Here is a 20,610-nt window from a genome sequence, read left to right as displayed (position 1 = left end):
GAATACACCTGGATGGCATCAGCTGAGAACGTGGCCAGACGGACCTGGTCACAGCGTTATCATAACGCTGGACGGCACCTGCAACAGCAGCCTCATACATGGAGGCCGGTGTCACTTGAGAACGCAGCCGTACACAACCTGTCGTGTTTGCATGGTACGCCACAGAATGGTGGCAGGTTGAAAAGCTGCGAGTAACAACGTGATATAAGGAGTGCGAGGGCTCCTGCAGGGCGGGCTGTAAGGGTGGTGGATTGGTCTGGTGCTCCCCTCCTGTTTTTTTTCATACTCCTTACCATGTTCCTCCTTCCCCTAATCCTAACCATCCGTGTTCCAGTGTTGGTTGCCATGTGCTTTTTTTGCCTAAACATAACCACATGCAATGTAATCCTACCATATGTTTGTGTTGACATCACGATACCAACATCCCAGACCATCCATAAGAGATGAAGACAGATGCCTAGAGAGTAATATGTAGATGCGGAGGTCCACTGCAAAGTGGCAATATGTGATGATTTGAGATGAGAGCATGTTCATTTCTGTATGTAAAGGAAATATAAAACAGCCCTTACCCTGTTTCCAATAGTTATGCTAAGCTCGGCTACCTTTTGGCTCATTATATCTATCGCCTCGTGTCACTTTCAACAAGAAAGCAAATAAGGAAATTGTTATCACTCAAAAATACCTATTCCTTTAACAAAAAATGAAATGCAACAGCACATTTGCCCTGTATTTATGTATGTTTGACACATATTTGTATCATAAATCTATTCGCAAGTGCTACAAAATAAATCCCACAATACAGAAGGGGCTCTCGTTGGATTCTTGCATTATGTAATAAGAAATTATAGATTTATCCGGTGGTTCACTCTGGCTGCATAGATCTGCATAGATCACCACCTGCCACTCAAATCTGAAACACCTGCTTCCTCCACAGCATCCATCGCCAGCTGGCTCACTGCAGAAAACCCTAAAATAGCCATAAAAAAATAATAACTCAGCCAGAACCATATCTTTCCCACATCTGACTTTAAAAATTTGAATCCCATAAACGTTCATAATAATATTTCATAGCTTCTGTATGTGCCCACTTCTGTAATATTTATCCCCCACTCATTTCACCATGCTCTCTTTTTTCCACTCTCATTCCTGCTGTCCAGGGGTTGCTTGAGCTATGAGAGGAACTTTCCTGAACTCCCATCCAACATAATCAAATAGAAAATGTTCCCAATAATAACATGTACTCCCTGCATCCACTCAGTAACCTTTCCCCTCTTTCCTTTCTTTAATTGAAACATTAATCAAACGGACCTGGTAGTTTGACCATGTAGGGCTCAATATTCCCAGGCAATAAAGAGGAGAACTGGTGATTACAGGCGGACATATCAGTGTGATTTAGATGGTGGACTCATGATCATGCTTGGTGGGAACATACAGGAAGGAGGATCCACTCCACCTACAGGTTTCCACCGCACATAACAGATTGTGTCTCCACTCGGCTGTATTAGCTCTGCCCAGCATGCTCTGTTGAATCCCTTTTGACTTGATAACAAGCGTATTTGGCTGCTCTGGTCCTCCTCACTCTGCCTGGCTGCCTTGTCTCATTGTAATTCACTACCGTTTTGCAGCACTTTGGACCCGCTCCGTTGCATACAATCCTGTCTGATGCCCGTGGTTCATTTGTCCACTTTTCACATCTTCACATGACATGCAGTGAGTGTGACTCTCAGTTTGTCTTGTTCCAGACAGCAGCTTTTAGTTTGATCATTTTTCTTTCATCTGTGTTGAGAGAATTATTGGGATCTTAAGTAAAAGTAGCAATACCTTAGTGATAAATATAATAATGTAAAAGTGCTGCATCCATAATATTACCTAAGTTGACACACAGAAGATTAACAGCTAAGTATGCTAAGGCACTACAAGTGGGAGTGCTTATTATACAGCAGAATGGCCTTTGCCTTCTTTGGCATTATGTTATTTTATTGGCAGTGGTGGGATGTAACCAAGAGCATTAACTCTCGTTCTGTGTTTAAGTACACATTTGAGACCCTTGTTCTCAAATTTTTCCCTTTGACTGCCACAACAAGGCTAAATTGATGTTCATGAGGGTCCACTTTTATGCATTTGACATAAACATTGTCATTCACCCATGTTTGTGAGGGTCCTATGTGAACGAAGATGTGCAGCCCACTTTTTTGTGACCATGCCGACTGTAGGCATATCAAGCATGCCATCTCTCTTTGTTAGGGGTTGACAGATTATCGGCCTATATCAGCATTTTACTTTAATGATCACTGATAAAATTAATTAAAAAGTGCAAAGAAAATGTCAGCATGGGAGGAACATTTACTTTGTAAAACCTAAGGGATCTGTTTCTACTTATCTATCTTTATTTAAATTTTCACTTGACTTTATAAGAACAAAATTTTGCTGTGTATGATGTTGAGCGTTTCAGTATTGATTCAATGTTTTTCTGAAGGTATTTAAACAAAGTTTTGTGTTGGAGTTTGTTATATTCCAAATTCTAAATATTGACTGTTTTTTTTTTCATTTTTATTGTAGATGCATATCAAAACCAAATTTTGGTTATTTGTCTCATTTTCTACTAATAATCAGTATTGGCCCTGAAAAACCAATATTGGTTGACCCCGACTCTTCATACCATGTCAGTTGCTCTCAGCTTTAAGATTCGGCGTGAAGAGTTTAACAGAGTGAGTTGAAAGGCCAGAGCATCTCATACAGATGCTAAAGGCTGGCATCTATCACATGCCGAGGGTCATGACGATCTGTATTTGATGACCTGGGAATGAAAATGGGCTGAGCAACTTTTTTGCCGTGTATGGTAGTAAATAAAATAGATTTGGCTTTGGATTATTGCTTGGTGTCTCGATGTGGTAAGGGAGAGTGGCAACAAGGGTAGGACCAAAATATAGACAGTCGAGGCAGAAAGGAGGATTTTAGTGGCTTATTGTGAAGCTATATCTCAGGCATGCATATAAAAGGAGGGCAGGCAGGTAACAGACAGACAAGTAACAGAAGTTCAAAAGAGATGACAAAAACCACATTGCGATCTTGACAACCGTGACAGAGGAACAAAGGATCTGAGCTGTATATGCGCGGAGTGGCTGATTAGAAAATGAAATGCAGGTGAGGAGGTGGGCGGGGAAGGCCAGGCAGAGCAGCAAAGCTGATTAGGGAAGTGGGAACAGGTGAGTAGACTGGGGGGGGGGCAGTCAGGTGATGGGGAAAGGATGGAAAATTTAAGGGCATGTGGTGGATGATAGAAAAATGGCCATAAATGGGCGTGGGGAAATATGTGACTGGTGAGGGGAAACAAAGAGATAACTGTGACAAAAAAACAAGTTCTGTGAAGATGTCATTTTTGGGAATGTGGGGTTATTGGCATTTCATTTTCCAGCATTTTACAGATAAAAAAAAATCCATTGATTTATCAGTAAATGATCATTAAAGATTTAGCTCTGTCTGTGTTAAACATGCTCTTATTGAGATTTTTATGTGATTTATACAATAGACATTTGTAAATGTGATTTTACTTAAGTTATATGTCTAATGCAATGCAACATGTTGTGATGTTTAGGTCAATTGACATTTACTTGTCTTAAACACATTCTTAATGAGACTTTTTTTGTGTGTATGTGTCTTGCTTCGTGTACATTTTATTGTAGGTGGACCTCAGGAACAGTAGCTACTACCTTAGAGGCAACTAATGGGGATTCAAATAAATAATTAAGAAAAAGCCCTGAAAAACATTTCACCTCAACCAACAATAAAATGTTACTAAAATACTAATGACTATGATAAATAAAAATATTCAAGTCACAGTACTTTTGTTATTTCAGCCCAGTTGCCCGGAGACTGCAAACCACAAATACAAATCATTTGTACATTTCAAACATATTAAAAGTTTTTAAACTCATGTAGTACATGAGCTGACTTTGTCAGCGGTCGGTGGATGGGGAAGGTGGAAGATGTGTCACGAGAAGCCTGCCAAACTGCAGACCAACAAGACCAACCTTCAGCACCAACACACAACAAAGGCAGTTGTTTTTTCAGTAAACCATCACTGTGTTTCCAGCCTGGTTAGTACCATGAAAAAAGGTTGTTTCCAGTGGGGACTGTGCCACCAAAACTGTGTATTTTAAGCTAAAATACGACCTTTTTTAACCATGACTAATTGGTTTTTGTGCTTAAACCTAACCATAAATTATAGTGTTGTTTAAATGTAAAGAAACATTAAATTTTTAATATATATGCTTCATTAATAACATATAAATGTAGCACATCCATGATTTGCAGAAATGTACAATAGACCCACATTTAATCTGACCATTAGGTTAGATGCTTAAGTTGTTTAATTCATAATATGTACTTGCACTAAGTAACTAAGTATTAATTTGTATAAAATGTTAATCTTTAAAGTAACTAGTGACCACAGCTGTCAGATATATGTGGAGTAAAAAGTAAATTGTGTTTGTCAAGAAAAAGTGTGTTGAAGTAGCATTACATGGAAATACTCAAGAAAAACCTTACATGCATCACTTGAGTAAACATCTTTAGGAACTTGCCACCAGTGTGTTTCATATACAGTATATTAAAACCAGGACAAACATAATGCTCTGTATGCTGTGTTGCAAATAAATGTACTTTCAGTTAAACTGGTATATAATGGATGAATTGGAGGAATAAATCCTTTCAGCCTGAACAGTCACAATCCTGGATGCTGTGTGTCTAACAAAGCTGCTTCAGGTTGTCCAATCCAGATGACACAAACCCACAAAGTGGAAGATTTCCAGGAGGACGTCAGACCTGCTTCAAACTTGAACTGATTGGATGAATTTCAGAGATTGTTTGCTGACAAGTGTCGATTAATTCAAAGTCTGATGGCGATGCGAGGACTTTCTAAAAACTGCTTGTTAAAAGGGCCTGCTTTCTTGAAAAAAGGCCTTACATTTAACAGCTTAACCGCAATTTAAATGTAACAATGACAGCATTAAACATCTTTGATCAGGCGATATATGCAGAATTGCTGTAATGAGGCTCTTTAAACTCTAAACGGTGCTTAAACAAATGAATCGAACTGATTACAGTAACTTTACTCTGTGCCTACTTTCAGAGCTAAATGAGAAACAGTTTGAGGCTAATAAAATGCTTAATGCTTATATGCACAAAGAGACATTTAAGATTTTAGTGCAGACTTTTGGGGCATAGGTGTTCATCATACTGCTGGTAGACAACTAAATAGCTTCCCATTATGACTCAGACAGACCTGCAGGGCGTAAGAGCGTAAGGTGGTTGTTGCACCTGATGAAGTAAGGGCCTGTTGCCACCAGCTGGAGCAGAGCTGCAGTGCATCATCACCTGCAGCGAACACCTGGACTCCAGACAGACAGGTGTGTTCATTCACTCTAATGAGCATGTGCTGTTTATACACACAATCACACACACAAAGGTATTTGGTCGGTCATAGAGAAAATGTGGAATTAATGTGGGATATTTGTCTGAATTCTGCAGAGCTTGTTTATTAGAGATGAAAACAAGCTTTTTAATTAAGAGCAATAGCCCCACAACCACGGCTGTGATGTGTTTAGTGGCGCTGTGTGATACTGATGAGGATGGCAGCTTACTGATGACATTTCACATGAAACCTGTCAGATCCTTCCCCATGTTACTGCATGTGGTGCTCCAGTGCACGAGTGCCACAAGCAATGATTCACATGGTTGTTAGTTAAGATGTGATGATGATAATCTAAAGAGGAGGAGGATTACTCAGAAATAGTGGCAGAGGAAGTATCCATACCCTTAAGGTAAACGTGATAATACCACAATGTAAAAAATATTCAAAACAAGTACTGTAAAAGTCTGCCATTCTAAATTAATTTGTCCAATTGATTTAAGTTAAAATGTACTTTGAATGTTCTAATTTATCAAAAATAAAAGTACTTGGACTAGGCAGTAGCTGGTCAAGGTAACCCAATTAAATCACCAATTAAAATTTCAACTACTTATTGTATTGTACTGCCTGATAGTAAGTAACATAATGCATTAGATTTTAAAAATTGAATTTTTTTTTTCATCAACAGTTTGTAGTCTTAAGGTACACTACTGATGCGCTAAATCAACACTGACAAATATTCAGCTTCCATTCACTTCAATTCAATGGAGACAAAGAGGCAAATAAAACATTTTCTTCCACTGACTAAGCATATTCGCATCATATTGTGGGATTTCAACTTCTGTGAACTTTAGGTGGTTATTTACCATTTAAGTTAATCACTCATAAAAAAAAGTTGTTCCATTTCAAAGAAATTTTAAAGTGTTAAGCAACTTTACTACTCAACCATAGTTCAGAGGAAAATAGAGAAACCTAATAATGAGTCCTAAAATCTAGAAATCTGTTAGCATTTTGGCACTCCTGGTTCCCTCTTCTCAAAGTCAATGTGTTTTTTAAAAGGGTTTTTAGTTAGAAGACTAAAATAAGGTCTTAATACAAGTGCTTACAAGCTGAGGAGACCTTAATGTTTTGTTCTAAGACACAAAATAGGTCAGTAAATACCCCCCTCACAAAATTTGAAGCTTTTATGTGTCTTTAAAAAGGCAGTTGCTAAAAAGTGGCTAAATGTGACTACAGAAATAACCTAGCAATAGCTTTTTACTTTTGACTATTACATTTAGGCTTGAAAAAATCCTGAAAGTGGTGTTCATTTGTAAAGATTGTCTTGCTGAACAAAATGTGTCAGTATCATAAACATTTGTTTGCCAAAGAGTTTATTTCCTGCAGTGATCCAAAATCCAAAGGAAAAATCCCATAGGCTTTTTGGCGAGGGAATTTGGGCAACGTTAGCTTTCAGGTTGGCCTACAGAAAAACGTCATCTCTGGGGCACCCTATATTGTACTTTTTACTCCACTACTTTTATTTAACAGTGAGATTGGTTGGGGTAAGAATGTCAAAGTAAGCCAATCAGAGGCAGAATAAGGTAAACTGTGCTAAAGTACTTGAATAAATGTATTTAGTTACATTCCACGACTGTTCAGGAGGACTGAGCTGTCAGCGGAAGCAAATCTCAAAAAGATCAATGGTCAGTGAAACAATGGCACTGGGAGTGAATGTAAAGTGGCTGTGAATCAAATTCCAGTTTGTACAGGAAGCTGTTGAACACCAGGAAGGACACTGCCCTCGCTCTTCCTCTGCTACGTCAAAAATACACCAGCTACAGGCACCAGACGCTGCCCGATCAGGATCCTGTTTTTACTCTTTTTTTTGGTCACAGTTTCCAAAAAAGAGGAGGGTCGCTGTGACATGGCACAAGCTCTTTGTTGCACATGTGACCAAATGTGGCTGCTACTGTCAAGGAGTCTTAAATTTCCTCAGCAGGAGCATGGTGCCTAATTTTAGAGAGAGCATATGACCAAATGGGAATAAGTGATAGCTGATCACACTATGGACTGTAGATATTCAGGGGTTTGAATGGTTTGCTGTAGGAGGAAGTGATTATTGCAGCAATGATTCACTGAGCTATTACTAACTTCTGAATCTATGTCACAATATCAAAGTGACAGTGATTCATAAGTCACTTGACATTATCAAAACTACTTTTAAGACTAACTGAGATTTTCTCTCTGCCCTTTTAAGATGAGCTATGTCTTATATTGCACTGCTGTAGCTGTAGCTGGTATGGTACCATTTATAGGTGCTTATTTACTTAAGTATTACCATTTTATGTTTCTGTATAGTGCTACAATGGATAATATATTAGAGGAAATATTGTATTTTCTTTTATTTCCTCCTTGGTTTATGACGCCAAGAGATATTAAAATCACTGAATGTGGATGGTATTGTTAGCTTGTCAACACTGCGCATAATACTGCTAAGCTTAGTAACAGCTTCCACAATAAGGCATGCAATAAAAAATGATTTAAAAAAATGTTTGCTGTCGCTGAAATTTCTCATCAGGTCACAGAATAACAGATCTCATAAAAATTAATACAAAATCCAATTTTCTACTATTCAGATTATGAATTCGAATTAAAAAAAGCATATAGTTAGATTATAAAATACAATGCATTGTTAAAGGGGAACTATTCTGCTCATTTTCCACTCTAAACTTACATTTGGGTTTCTACTATAACATGTTTAAATGCTTTTATGTTTAAATAACACTTTATCTTCCTCATACTGTGCTGGAACACCGAAACACTGCGGCGTCTCTAGCACTCATCTCCTTAAGCCCTCTTCCGAAAAAGCCCAGTCTGCTCAGATTGGTCAGTGATTCTGGGACTTATGAGCATCTCTGCGCCATCACTGAAGGTTGTGAAAGACTGACTGAGAATAGCGGCACTGTCTACTCTGAAAATTCATCAGTAAACACTTAAAAACCAAAAACTACACAATGGGGACATGTTCCAGCAAAAATATGATGCAAAACCAGGAAGAAATTAATAACATAGCAGCAAAGATTACAGGTTTCCCTGATGTTAGCATGTAGCTACATGCAGCAGAAATGACTGTGGATAACAGCAATTTACATAGTGGAAAATCATCAGTTAAAGTTTCTAAACCAAAAACTACACGACATTACATGTTCCAACAGGAACCTGAAATCAGGGAGAAAATAACATCAGCAATCAAAATTAAATGTTTTCTTGACATTAGCATGTAGCTACATGTAGCAGAGTACTTGCAGTTGGGGATGACTGTAATAAAGTAGCCTATAGTGGCATTTTCTACTGTCGTTTAAAAAAAAAAAATCACCAATAAAACACTAACCTAAAAACTACATTACCAGGTTGTTCCAGCAAAAAAATGATCCAAAATTAACAACACTGCAGCCAGGATTACATGTTTCCCTGACTTTATTATCTAGCTACATGTAGCAGTGTAGACTACATAGGGCTGGCACTATATCAAATTTTCACTACACCATTCTGCTGGCCAAAAGACTTCATGATAACAATAATATCACGATATCTATACAAAATGTTGGGGTAAAATAATGCTATCAGTCAAATTCATCTAGTGTTTTGTTTTTTGTTTTGCCAAATGAATTACACTCAAAATACAAGTGCAGGGGGGTAAAGAGTCTGTTACCATAACTGTACAAAACTGTACAAAAAGAGCACTTACTTATAATGAAAAGTGAAATAAATAAGCCAGATGGCATTGGTGGAGGGAAATAAAGTGAGACAGGAAAGAAACGCAAATGATTTACATGGCGCTGGATTATTTGCATATTGTCAGATGTTTTTCTATATCAGTATTTCACTTTTAATCACGGTTATCATCAATACGTTATTGTGACAACCCCAAGGCTACACACTATAAATACTTGCAGTAGCGTGCCTGGAGTAGATGATCATACAAGGAAATTCGTCACACTATGACGTCAGCCTATTGCAAAAGAATAAAAAAACAAAAAGCAGAGTATTCAGAACAGATCTTAAGCCTGAGGTTTTTGCTCACAGGGATTACTTTTAGATACGTTTACCTCATTATTTTATCTTTGGCCATGTTTAATATGTTTGACATCTGACATTTAAAAATTATAGGCCTATTTAATAAAGAAAATTAAGTAAAGCATAATACCTTTATGGCTTTTGACCTCTTACAAAAAGACAATGTCGTTGAAGCCTCCTGTCCTGTTTCAGATGTTTTTATAAGTTACACCAAAGACAATTCAAAGCCCAAAGATGTAAAATAATCACAAATTTCACAAAAAAGCAAAGATTAGAGTCCATGAAACATATGCAAATTTGTGTAGCAAAACAGCTCATCTCATGACCCCTCAGATTTATGTTATTTACCCTTTGGAGGGGTCGGACCCTTGGACTCATGTAATATATAACAGGCTATCAGTTATCAGCATTTTACTGCAGAACAAGCACTCTGTTACTCAAAGTAAATCTTACTTCTGTACTTTTGCTTCATGTATTTGTACTTTCACTTCATTCAGTAACTCTGAATACTTTCTCCACCCGCTGGGAGCACAGGAGCAGCTCAGCCAACGACATAAGTAATGAAACAGAAATGGGAAAGTACCATGTAATGTAGTATCTGCATTCAATCTCCATCGCTCTATAGCTGCCGAGCTGCACTGCTGCTAAGCACAGAGGCTGGACTTCCAGCTGGAAATGTTCTATTGGGCTTTGGGCCCATTTCCTATAATCTTTGCTAATTAAAAGCAGCCCGTCCTGCTTTATTCACATGCTCTGTGCAACGGAATACCATAAATCCTTGTAAAAGACTGAATGTGTGAGAGAGAGAAAGGAGAAAGGCCGAGAGGGAGAAGATGAGAGAGAGAGAGAGGAGACCAATTATTCATCCTCATTATTATTGTAAAAGGAGATTTATTTTGTAATTATCTTATTTTTCTCATCTTTATTGAGATAATTTGTATAATTTGATTAATTGTAACTATTCTGTTTCTTCATTTAGATAGGAAACTGCATTACACAGTGCACCTTGTAATGTTCGTAATGGCAGAGTGAAATGTAAGAGAGCAAAGAGAAGCTCTTGCTTTACCCATGTCCTGAAAATAGATTTAATTCAGTAACTATCAAGTTTATAGTTAGCATTGAGTATAGCCAGGGTTACACTATCATCTTGATTCATCACCTCCTAATTATAGGCTTTCCAAAACAAAAGGAGGACAGCACTTAAGGGCGCTCATCGGGCTTTTCTCATACGCTGTTTGTATGTTTTCCTACGAAAAGTAATGCAGCAATACTCACGTAATGATGAACTTCTAATTTGTATAACCAACATATTTTGGAAGGCTGCGGTCACGTGACCAACGTGCTGACGGGAGTCAAGAAAGAAGCAGTCCTGAACTCCGTAGGAGGCAGTTTGGGATGGGGCATGGGACTTTCCTCAGGAGACTGGTGTTTGAAACAGCGTGAACTCTGAGTCATTTCAAGGTACGTTCACACCACTTTTTTTTAAACCTAACCTCAGTAATTTTGTATTAATTACTTAACCTTACGTTAATTATATACCTTCATTTATGTGTGCATTTTTACAGGATATCACACCAATTGTTTTATGTGGATACATTGCCCTGACACACCAAGCCGGCAGTCACCCGGCTGTCAATGTTGGGCCGTTGGTAAGCATATGTCACCTAAGTTTTTGCAGTGTATCCTGCACCGTTGGTCCAACTCAGCCCTTGTCTGCTTGTTTGTTTGTTTTTTTGCCAATTCAGCATGTTGAATCAGAGATTGCGGAGCCCGTCGGTGAACAAAATCACTCAGTTCAGCTCAGTGCACGAGAGGAAAAACAGACGTAAGGAAAGCAAACAAACAGCTTAAGTCAAGAGTCCATAAAATCAAAACAAACTTGTTATTGAGTATGTTTTGTTTTTTTTAGCAGAAGTGATTCACAGTTGTTTGTGGTTTTGTTTGCCTCTGCATGGTAATTATCCTTTGATCTTTCAACATTAGGTTACGTCTTTAATGTGCTAACTGGCTAACTAACATTTTTAATCCGTCATGTCAGTCTTCCAGTTTCACTTTTTGAATGACAAAGACAGACTAAAGCCGCCTGCCTCTATGGAGAGCTACTTCCTTTCATGCGGGCACATAACATACGTGCCAGTTGGTTTTTGGCTGTAGCCTTTGCGGTTTGTTCAAGCACAACTTTTTAGTCGAGACACAGGAGATGTGAGGTGACGCAACAGTCGGCCTTCGTGCCTGGGCCTTGCAACTCAGTATTCTCCAAATTCAATATGGGACTTGTTTTAATGGCAAAATCTACGTTATTAATAATTTTCTGGTAATCATTGAGATTGAAAGTGCTGGACAAAAACCATCAACTCAACGTGAATCATGTAAGTTTTCATTACTTGATGTATTGCTTTGATATTTGCCAGTGATGAATGCTTGCTGGGTATTTATAACCAGATCCCTGCACAATCAAGCTTTTGGGGGGGTTTCAGTTGGTCTGAGAAATGAAAAAGACCTTTCTAACAGGAAAAATATGTGCTGTTAATTAATCTTTTGGGGGTATTTTATTAATGTTGACCCTGGATCACTGCACAGACATCAATTTACAGCCTCACAATGAGGAAATACTGTCTTTTTTTAAAATAATTTGAGATTTTTTGTTTGCTTTAATATGCATAAATGCTCACTGAATGAATGAATGCTCACTAATGGAATTTATCAAATGTTTGTATCAACTCGTGCTTGTTTGTCAATTATGTGTCACCATATTCTAGTCATGACAATCTTTGGGCTGATTTATTGAAGGCTGGGACGAGCCAAGTTATGCAGACAACCAATCAATAATGCCATGATGTAAAGTGACCTCCATGTCACTGCATGCTTATTTGCAAGGAAAACTCGTTTTCTGAGCTGTCATCAAATCGAATACCTCTGAAGCGTGTTACAGGGGTGGAAAGAATTTTAGATTTATTCAGGTTATTTAAGGCAACCAAAAAAAGGGCTAATCATGATCTAAAAAAACACCACCCAACTTCTTTTCCTTTTATTGTCTTTGAAGGCATTTTCTAAATTTAGGTTTTACATTGGCAGTTTTCATGAGCATGAGTCAACATGTGGACGGGGATTAAGGAAGACAGTTTCCTTAAATAAAAGCGAGGTGCAAGTCATCCCATGAACAATGCAAAAAGATCAATAAATTGTGTTTGTTTGTGCGCGTGGGTGGTGGGTGAGTGTGCCCATCTGTCTGCGAGAACAAAAAATAAGGGTCATAAATTCAAAAATAGAGACGAAAGTAGATGAAAAGGCAACACCACCCTGAAAGTGTAAGTGTTTGTGTGATAATTGTGCAAGGGGTTTTGTGTAGTCCTGAGTTCGCATTTTCTCTAACAAGGGTCTGGCGTCCCCGCAGCCGTCAGTGGGATCCACGCTGGGCCCTTTCGCAGTAATCAGCCAGACTGTCTTGCTCTAATTGTTTCCAGATTTGTGTGGGAGGTCAGAGCCCCGGAGTACTGATCCTTGCCAAGTTTATAAACAGAGCAGTGTTTCCAGATGGCCACTGGCTCCAGACTGGCTAGCAGGTTGATTGGGACCAGAATAATAACAGGTGGAGAACAGACAATGAATTCCTTGACACTTTTTACCTCGCACACACTCACAGCGGCACCGACACTCTGAGAACACACAGTAACACACTTTCAATATGGTGAACAGGAGAGACTCCTGACGCCGTCTCTGTGGTTTGAGCCCAGCAACAGCCAGATCTGAGAGTAATACAGGCAGGATGTAGAGCACATTGAGAGGGCTGAACAGAGCCTGTATTACAGTTTTACACATGAGAATATAATGTAACAATCTACGAAATCTGTGAAATTGGAGATTTAACTGATTTTCAGCTCATCTAGTGACACTAATGTATAATTATTAACAGAATCTTCCTTTAAAAAAAGTTGCAGACTTGACTTCTCCTTTGTGTGATATTTTGACATTTTACAGTGTCTTTCTCCTGACTTGGCCCAGTCCCAGCTTTATGAAACCTTTCCTTCTTGTGGGGAACAATGTCAGCTGTGAATTGCAAAAGACACGATTACAAAATATGAGGTTCCTACAGGAAGCCAACTGCTTTCTTGTGTTGTTTTTGGATGCCATGTCAGATTGTGAAATCATTTTTTGAACCTCCAAGGCATCTGATTATTTATGTTTTCACATTCTGTGATTTTTTTTCATATATATTTGTATTTTTAGTCTAAAGCCTAAAATCCAAATAAAATAAATTCCTAGGAAATGTAAAGAAAATAAATGTGTCACATTCTATCTAATTCAAATCTCTCCTTTGTTTTTCTCCCTCTTTTAAGTTGTCACTTTTGGAAGTGTTCCTGTTGCAAACTTTGTCAAAGCTGAAGGTTGACTGTTTTTCCAAGAATCAGCTTATGTCCCCTGCAACACACACACACACACACACACACACACACACACACACACACACACACACACACTGTCACACTTTCAAAGTGGAGATTTCAGCAGCTTCGGTGAAGACATTCCCACCACAATCACATCATTAGCTCCACCATGTCTCTTAATGCCTCTCTCAAGTTTTTGTTTACAGAATCCAGTCCTTCCAAGGTCTTTGTAATAGCTTGAGAGATCTGGGCTCTGGAGAGCAGGGGGAGGTTTGGAGGATGTGTGTGTGTGTGTGTGTGTGGAAGCAGGGGGGGAGCCTGCCTTTCATCGGTTTTGCTCTGCTACACTTGTTTGGGCCAAGGTTGGCCCCTGTTTTTCAGTAAGCGTACTCCACTCCAGATGTGCGGCGGCTCCAGAGTGGCTGCCATGTACAGTAAATCGGCATCTGAGGGCTCGTCAATCTGTGGGGTAGAGCGCTGCGGTGTCGTCAGCCCCAGCCACTGGTATAAACGGAAATTTGTACTGCTGAGCTCCCATGAGGCCTTGGGGGAGGTGAAGGTGGGTGGTGTTGCAGGGGGAGAGAAAAAAGGGGGCAGGGGAGGATATTTGGAAGTGAGAACTCAAAACTGAGAATGATGACTAGCAAGGGACAGAGACTGTTAACATGCACAAAAGGTGCAGCAAATGTCTGAATATTCTCATCCAAAGGGATAATGAGCTCACTTGGCTCAGCGGCAGGAAGTTAAATGAGCAGAAGAGAATGACGTCGACATGAGAATAAATGATGACTTTCGCAGGGAAATTTATCCACTGCTGAAAACGGAGACAAGAGTGTGGAAGCAGGTCACAGCCGGGGTATTTCAACATGCTTTAAATCAAATCATCAAGCTCCAAGTCGATAAAATCATACAAGTTCATAAAAGACTACTTTGCCTTGAAATAAAACACAAAAGGATTTTAAAGAGCAGCTGATTACAAGTAGACAGAAGTGCCAAATATGAATACAGAAAATGTTAACACCATTAATTCAGCATCACTCTGTTAATGTAAATATATGAGGCCTGACTCATAATAAAGACAAAGGTCTTTTCGGAGAGGACACAGTGCAGACTCTGGAGTGCCATCAGGCCAGACAGTGTTTCCCCCGCACATTCCTCCCTTTACATTTTCCCATGCTCAGAGCTCAGGCCCTGACTCAGCGCCATTATCACTGGGAACAAGTCATAGGAAAGCTGCTGATGACTTACAGAGTGAAGCCCTCATGTCCAGACTAATGTTTGAGCTCTGTCCTCAATGTGGTTTCCTCCCATCTAATGTTATTAAAGGTCAGCCATGTTTCTGTCACACAGAGCAGCCTGAGGCACGAGATGAGTCGCAGATAACCAAAGAAATAAAGTTGGTGATCGATCAATTTTTGTTTTAATTGTCACCTTGTGAAAAGCTTTGTTAAAACAAGTGTGTTTGCACTTGAATGGTTGGCCTTTTAACACACTGCAGTTTTGGGCTGCCTTATGAAAGCTGTCAGTTGGGAGGAAAACGTGATGAAATCTTTGGTTGTCAATCAGAGACATAAGCTCTGATCATACTGTGAGACGAGTCCACCAGCAAGATGAGACGGTGTCCGAAATTTAGATCTCAATTTGAAATGGAGAATACACTGCTAATGTTGGCAGGTTTGACTGATGACTTTGCCAGTTAGCCCAATTATAATATTCATTAAAGATCCACTCAAGTGAAAAATAAAGTTTTAACCTTGTTAACATGTCCATATGGGGTTTTAAATATGCTACAAAATACGAGCAAAAAAAAGCAGTCATGGCCAAGCATTTTTACCTTGGAACTGCAGTGTGCCAATGACAGTCTCAAAAACACGGATTCAGTCTTCCAGAGTTTGTAATGACACAAACCAAAAGGACCAGTTCCATAACACTGCAGAGAAACGAGGAGTATCAGAGCAGAAGCCAGATGTAACAACGTATCAATATTTTGTAAGCTAAGCTAGCTATCAATTTTTACTTCAACTTGTCAGAGTTAACGACTGGAATATGATGAACAGATGTAAAATAATTACATAGATGATATAATAAATAGCAGAGAAAAGCCCACTTAGCTATGTCCTGTCAGCTTCCTGTCAATCTCAATCGTACTTCTAAGCCTGGAAAGAGAGCTATTTAACTGAAACATAGTTTTCAATTAAACAACCTAAATTATACAAAAAGAAGCCCAAAATCAAACTAAAAGTAATGGAAATAACCCACTGTGACAACACTGTAAAGTGTCAAGCATAATGCTACTAATAGAAAAATATATTTACAAAGTCAAACATGCCTTTCAGATATTGCATTTCATGTTGCCCTCCTTTCCCTGGTTGTGACGGGGTCAACAGTCTCGTCCTTGTCCTCTTTTGAGGTTTAGCACAACAGACAAAGCCTGTTCACCGAACAGTGTGATACAGATTGTGGCCAAGGTTTTTATTACCATCTCATATATTGTGAGATGACTGTTGTTATTGCACGCTGTATATGTGACATTACAGATGACTTTCTGAAGTAACCTGATTTCTCCAAGGTATACTATGCAGAATGTCCGCAAAAAATAAATTAACAAAACAATGTACAGTATAGACTTATAAAAAAGAAATCCCTGTCAATCATGACTTATGACCCAGAAGAAGTGTGTTGTTGTGTGTTTATCTGCAGAAACTCTTTCCTCTGCCTATATGTCCTTATTTATTCTTATATTGCTGTGTTTGGTAAGTCCCTGGTCACAGTGCACAGGTGAAGTCAGGACTTAATAAATAAACAAATAAATAAATGAATAAATAAATGAATGACCAGGTGTCACACCATAAGCAGCATGCATCAAATCACACACACAGCACAAAAACCTGCAGATATAGCTAGGCAAAACTCCAAATGGACAAAGCTTGTTCCAAAATGAGAATGCATTCTGGGTTGGCTTTCACTTTCACTTTCGCTGGCAATATTGTTTACAAACAGCAACGAACGATTTCTGCATAGTATGCCTTTAAACATTATGTATATGAGACACACAACGTCCAACATCCTCTGCCACATAACTGGGTTTCTAATCACCTTTTTATATGCACATGCATCCAGTCCAACAAAAATAGAAACTTAAATACCAAACTGGATGTATATTGTAACGGTGTCTGTGTTTTTTTTTCTTCCATCGGCATGCCCATACCATGACCTTTTCCTCTTCGTAAGACAGACCCATTGCCCGACCCCTGTCCTTAGTTTCCTTTGGGATCCCCCACAGTCAACTGTGGGTGCCCCCCCCCCGCCCCCCCTCTGCCCAGTAACGAGGCAAGGCGTCAGAGGCCTGATTATTTGCACTGACCCGGGTCTGTCTCCTCGGGGCGGCTGCCTCGGCATAGTCGCACTGGATCCCATTGACACGGTGAGAGGGAGAAGAAGGGGGGAAGAAAACAGACCCTGGCTCCAGTCAGTCGGCCCTCCTCGGCAGGTTGATGAATGTCCAGGACTTCACGATCTTTGCCACCCAAGCCAGCGGAGTCAGGCTACAATGAGTTACAGTCTCCTGGTTAGAAAACTCTCCTGCCCGCCACCGCCGCCGTCACCCCCCCAAGCCAACCCACGAGCCCCACAGTCCCCCCAGAACCCGAGCTGGCCGGCCTCCCTCCCTCCACAAACACTGGAGGTCTATCCTTGACTGCTCAGCGCCGCACTCCTGCCACCACCTCCCTCGCCCTTTCAACTCTCGGCCCTGACTGCACCGATTCTACCCAGCAACACACACTCACAGGTCCAACCACAAGCTGGCACAGGTCACGTCAGCATGTCATTTCATTTCACCCCAAGCTGCTTATGTCAGTTGTCTGCAGCACTGATGTACTCATGAACCTGGCACCTGACTGCTTTAAAACATACGATGGACTTTATACAGTTCTTCCTGCAATGCAAACTACAAATAGAATATTTTGTCTTCCAGAAGGTGACGAACACTGCCACCAGCTAAACTTCACTAAATAATAAATGTGCTAAATATTTTATCGTCTTCCTTCACTCCTTACATCACGTCTGCACTGACTGCGTACCTTGTAAATGCAAAACAGAGGTGAAAACGTGTGCTCAGGATGGCCGTAAAACCAAAACCGCAATGGCATGAGGAAAACAACAGCATTGTTAAGATCGGCCTCCTGCTGCTGCGGCTAATTGTTCTCCAGTCATGGGCGATTCACTGTCACAGCTAACTGAAGGCAAGTATCAACTGACTGAGAAACTCTTGCTCAAGTGCTTCTCTCATCATTTGTGTTTGAATAATGGAGAATCGGCTGATGATAGTTGTTCTGCCGTAGGATGAATGTAATCACACACTCATATAGCCACTGCGATGTTTCCAGGCACTTGCTGTCTCATGTGAATACAGTTTTCTAACAATAATATCTCAGCAGGCTGAAAGGTTACAGATACACTGGAAACTACAGAAAGAAAAAGAAACAGTAGGAGGCATGATGAAACTGCACAGAGCTAAAGACAAATATGCCGTGCCATTAGATTTGCAATTATTTGTTATTACGGCAAAGCACACTCATTATGTTACCCTACAATTGAGACTGGCAGCACTCGAGGTAATTTGCTGACGCAAAAGTCGTGATGCCTTTGGCTGCAGAGCATGAGTCTGAGTGCTTTGCGCCATTTTTCCATCTTCAGCCAGAAATCCTGACTGACCCCTTTAATCATTTGAAAGGGTTCCTTCTTTTGACTCCTGTGTGTCATAATAATGTTTCTATAAGAAAGACGTTAATTTCACTATTCAAACTGAATCTGGAGCACTTCAAGAAGCACAGAGTCAACACTTGAACAGTGGCAGAAAGTAACTAAGTACATTTACTCAAGTACTGCACGTAAGTACAAATTTAAGGTACCTGAGTAATTACATGTTATGCTACTTTAAGCTTTTACTCCACTACATTTTTGAGGCAGTATATAACGTGACGTTACTTTGCATGTTTAGATTATTAATACAGAATATAAATTAACTAATAAATTATGTTGTATTGTAATAGGTTAAACTACCCAGCAGTGTAGAGAGTTATTCACTAATTATAATCTAGTAATCTAATATTTATGATTCTGCATAATGAATATTTTTACTTTTGGTACTTTAAATATATTTTGATGCCAATATTTTTTTAATTCTACTTAAAGGCGCTGACACACCAAGCCAAAACGGTTGGCCCTGAGCCAATGTTGGGCCTTCGGTGAGTGTCTCCCCCTAGTTTCTGCAGTGTGTCCTGCACTGTTGGCTCACAACAGTGAGTCGGTTTTTTTTTTCAGGCGATTCTGCACGTTAAATTGGCGTCGGAGATGTAGAGGCCGCTGGTAAATTAAATCACTCTGATTGTCCATTTAGCTCAGCACACAAGAATCTCCAAAATCCTACACACTTGACTTTTAAGTAATGTTTTGCATGCAGGACATGTATTTGTAACAGTATTTTCAGACTGTAGTATTGCTAGCTAGCTAAGAGCATAGGTATATAATAATGACTACATAACGGATCCCAAGATGGCGCCTAGTCAGTTGAGTGGAGTTCGTTCCTGGTGCAGACGGCAAAAAAAGTTACTAGCCTCCAGGTTTACTTCCAAGGAATGCAGCCCATTAAGTATGTGCAGTAGTGTTTCATCATTCATTCACACTGTAAAGAGTCATAATTGATTTGACGAAAAGTCTCTTTTATAATGATGGTCTTTGGGGACAATGCATTTTGGGCTACAGCGGATTTTTTGCTGCAATACTGTGAGTGGCCACTGGAAAAATTGTAAGTAAGCCTGAAAAAGCATTCCTGGTGTCCTGCCTAAGAGCTGTCAGTGACTCAAACATGCTGTTGATCATTCTAAGCTTATTGACGTTAAAAAAAATTAAGCAGATATTTTCTAGTAATACATGAGCGCTGGTGGAAGAAGCATTCAGATCTTTTACTTACTAGATAAAAGTAACTACAGTCTTAAAATTGTTTTACAAACAAAATTTCTGCATGTAAAATTTTATTCAAGTAAAAGTTTAACATCAGCAAAAAATACTTAAAACATACAATTTTAAGTATAAGTATTATGTTAATTTGATCCTTTTAGATTATTATTATGAATGTTATATGATTAGATTATTATTACTGATGCATTCACATAAGCAGCATTTTAATTTCATAACTGTCCGAGGTTTTTACTGATAATTCAGTCAATTAATTATCACAATTTAGAGGTAGATTATATCTTTATGGAGGCTAAAATATATATATAAAAAAAGTAGTAAATATTTACTTCTGAAATTTTGTGCACTAGAAATACAAACTAGTGTCAAATGGAAGTACTAAAGTTCAACTTAAGTACAATATACTACAGAGTATTACATTGCAGTGTCGGTGGTTGAAGTGTCTCTGGACATTAGGCGCCACAGAAGAGTCAAAGACTTGTGATCAGCTGACACAGTCGCTGTCAAAGGATTCTTTGAATGGCTTTTCAAAGGAAACACTGTCCGCACACGGTTCATCCGTCTGTTCCCTTTAAACCACATCTAACTTCCGTTCAACCCCCCCACTGGTGCAGGAGACATTCCTCACAAGATGGTTGAATGGCGGCCCTGTTGCAGGTCAGCCTCAGCGGCAGCAACAGGCGATTTACAGGGTCCCTGCTGTGTGGAGCTGTGACCTGGCCTCAGAGCAGTGCTCCCAGGTGACAAATAAAACACTGGCCCTCACAGGAGCGGCAC

At 39.5% G+C, this 20,610-nt stretch overlaps 1 protein-coding gene across 2 annotated transcripts in view; it reads right to left on the bottom strand.

The window, feature by feature from the left end:
* ube2v2 (ubiquitin-conjugating enzyme E2 variant 2) overlaps window positions 1–20,610 on the bottom strand; it is an 84,200-nt gene that overhangs the window by 31,104 nt on the left and 32,486 nt on the right. The window lies entirely within an intron of this gene.

The sequence above is a fragment of the Plectropomus leopardus genome, chromosome 12, assembly GCF_026936395.1.
Source record: "Plectropomus leopardus strain MGB_pleo_1.0 chromosome 12, ASM2693639v1, whole genome shotgun sequence".
Lineage (NCBI taxonomy): Eukaryota > Metazoa > Chordata > Actinopteri > Perciformes > Serranidae > Plectropomus > Plectropomus leopardus.
This window is presented reverse-complemented; position numbering and strand designations above follow the sequence as displayed.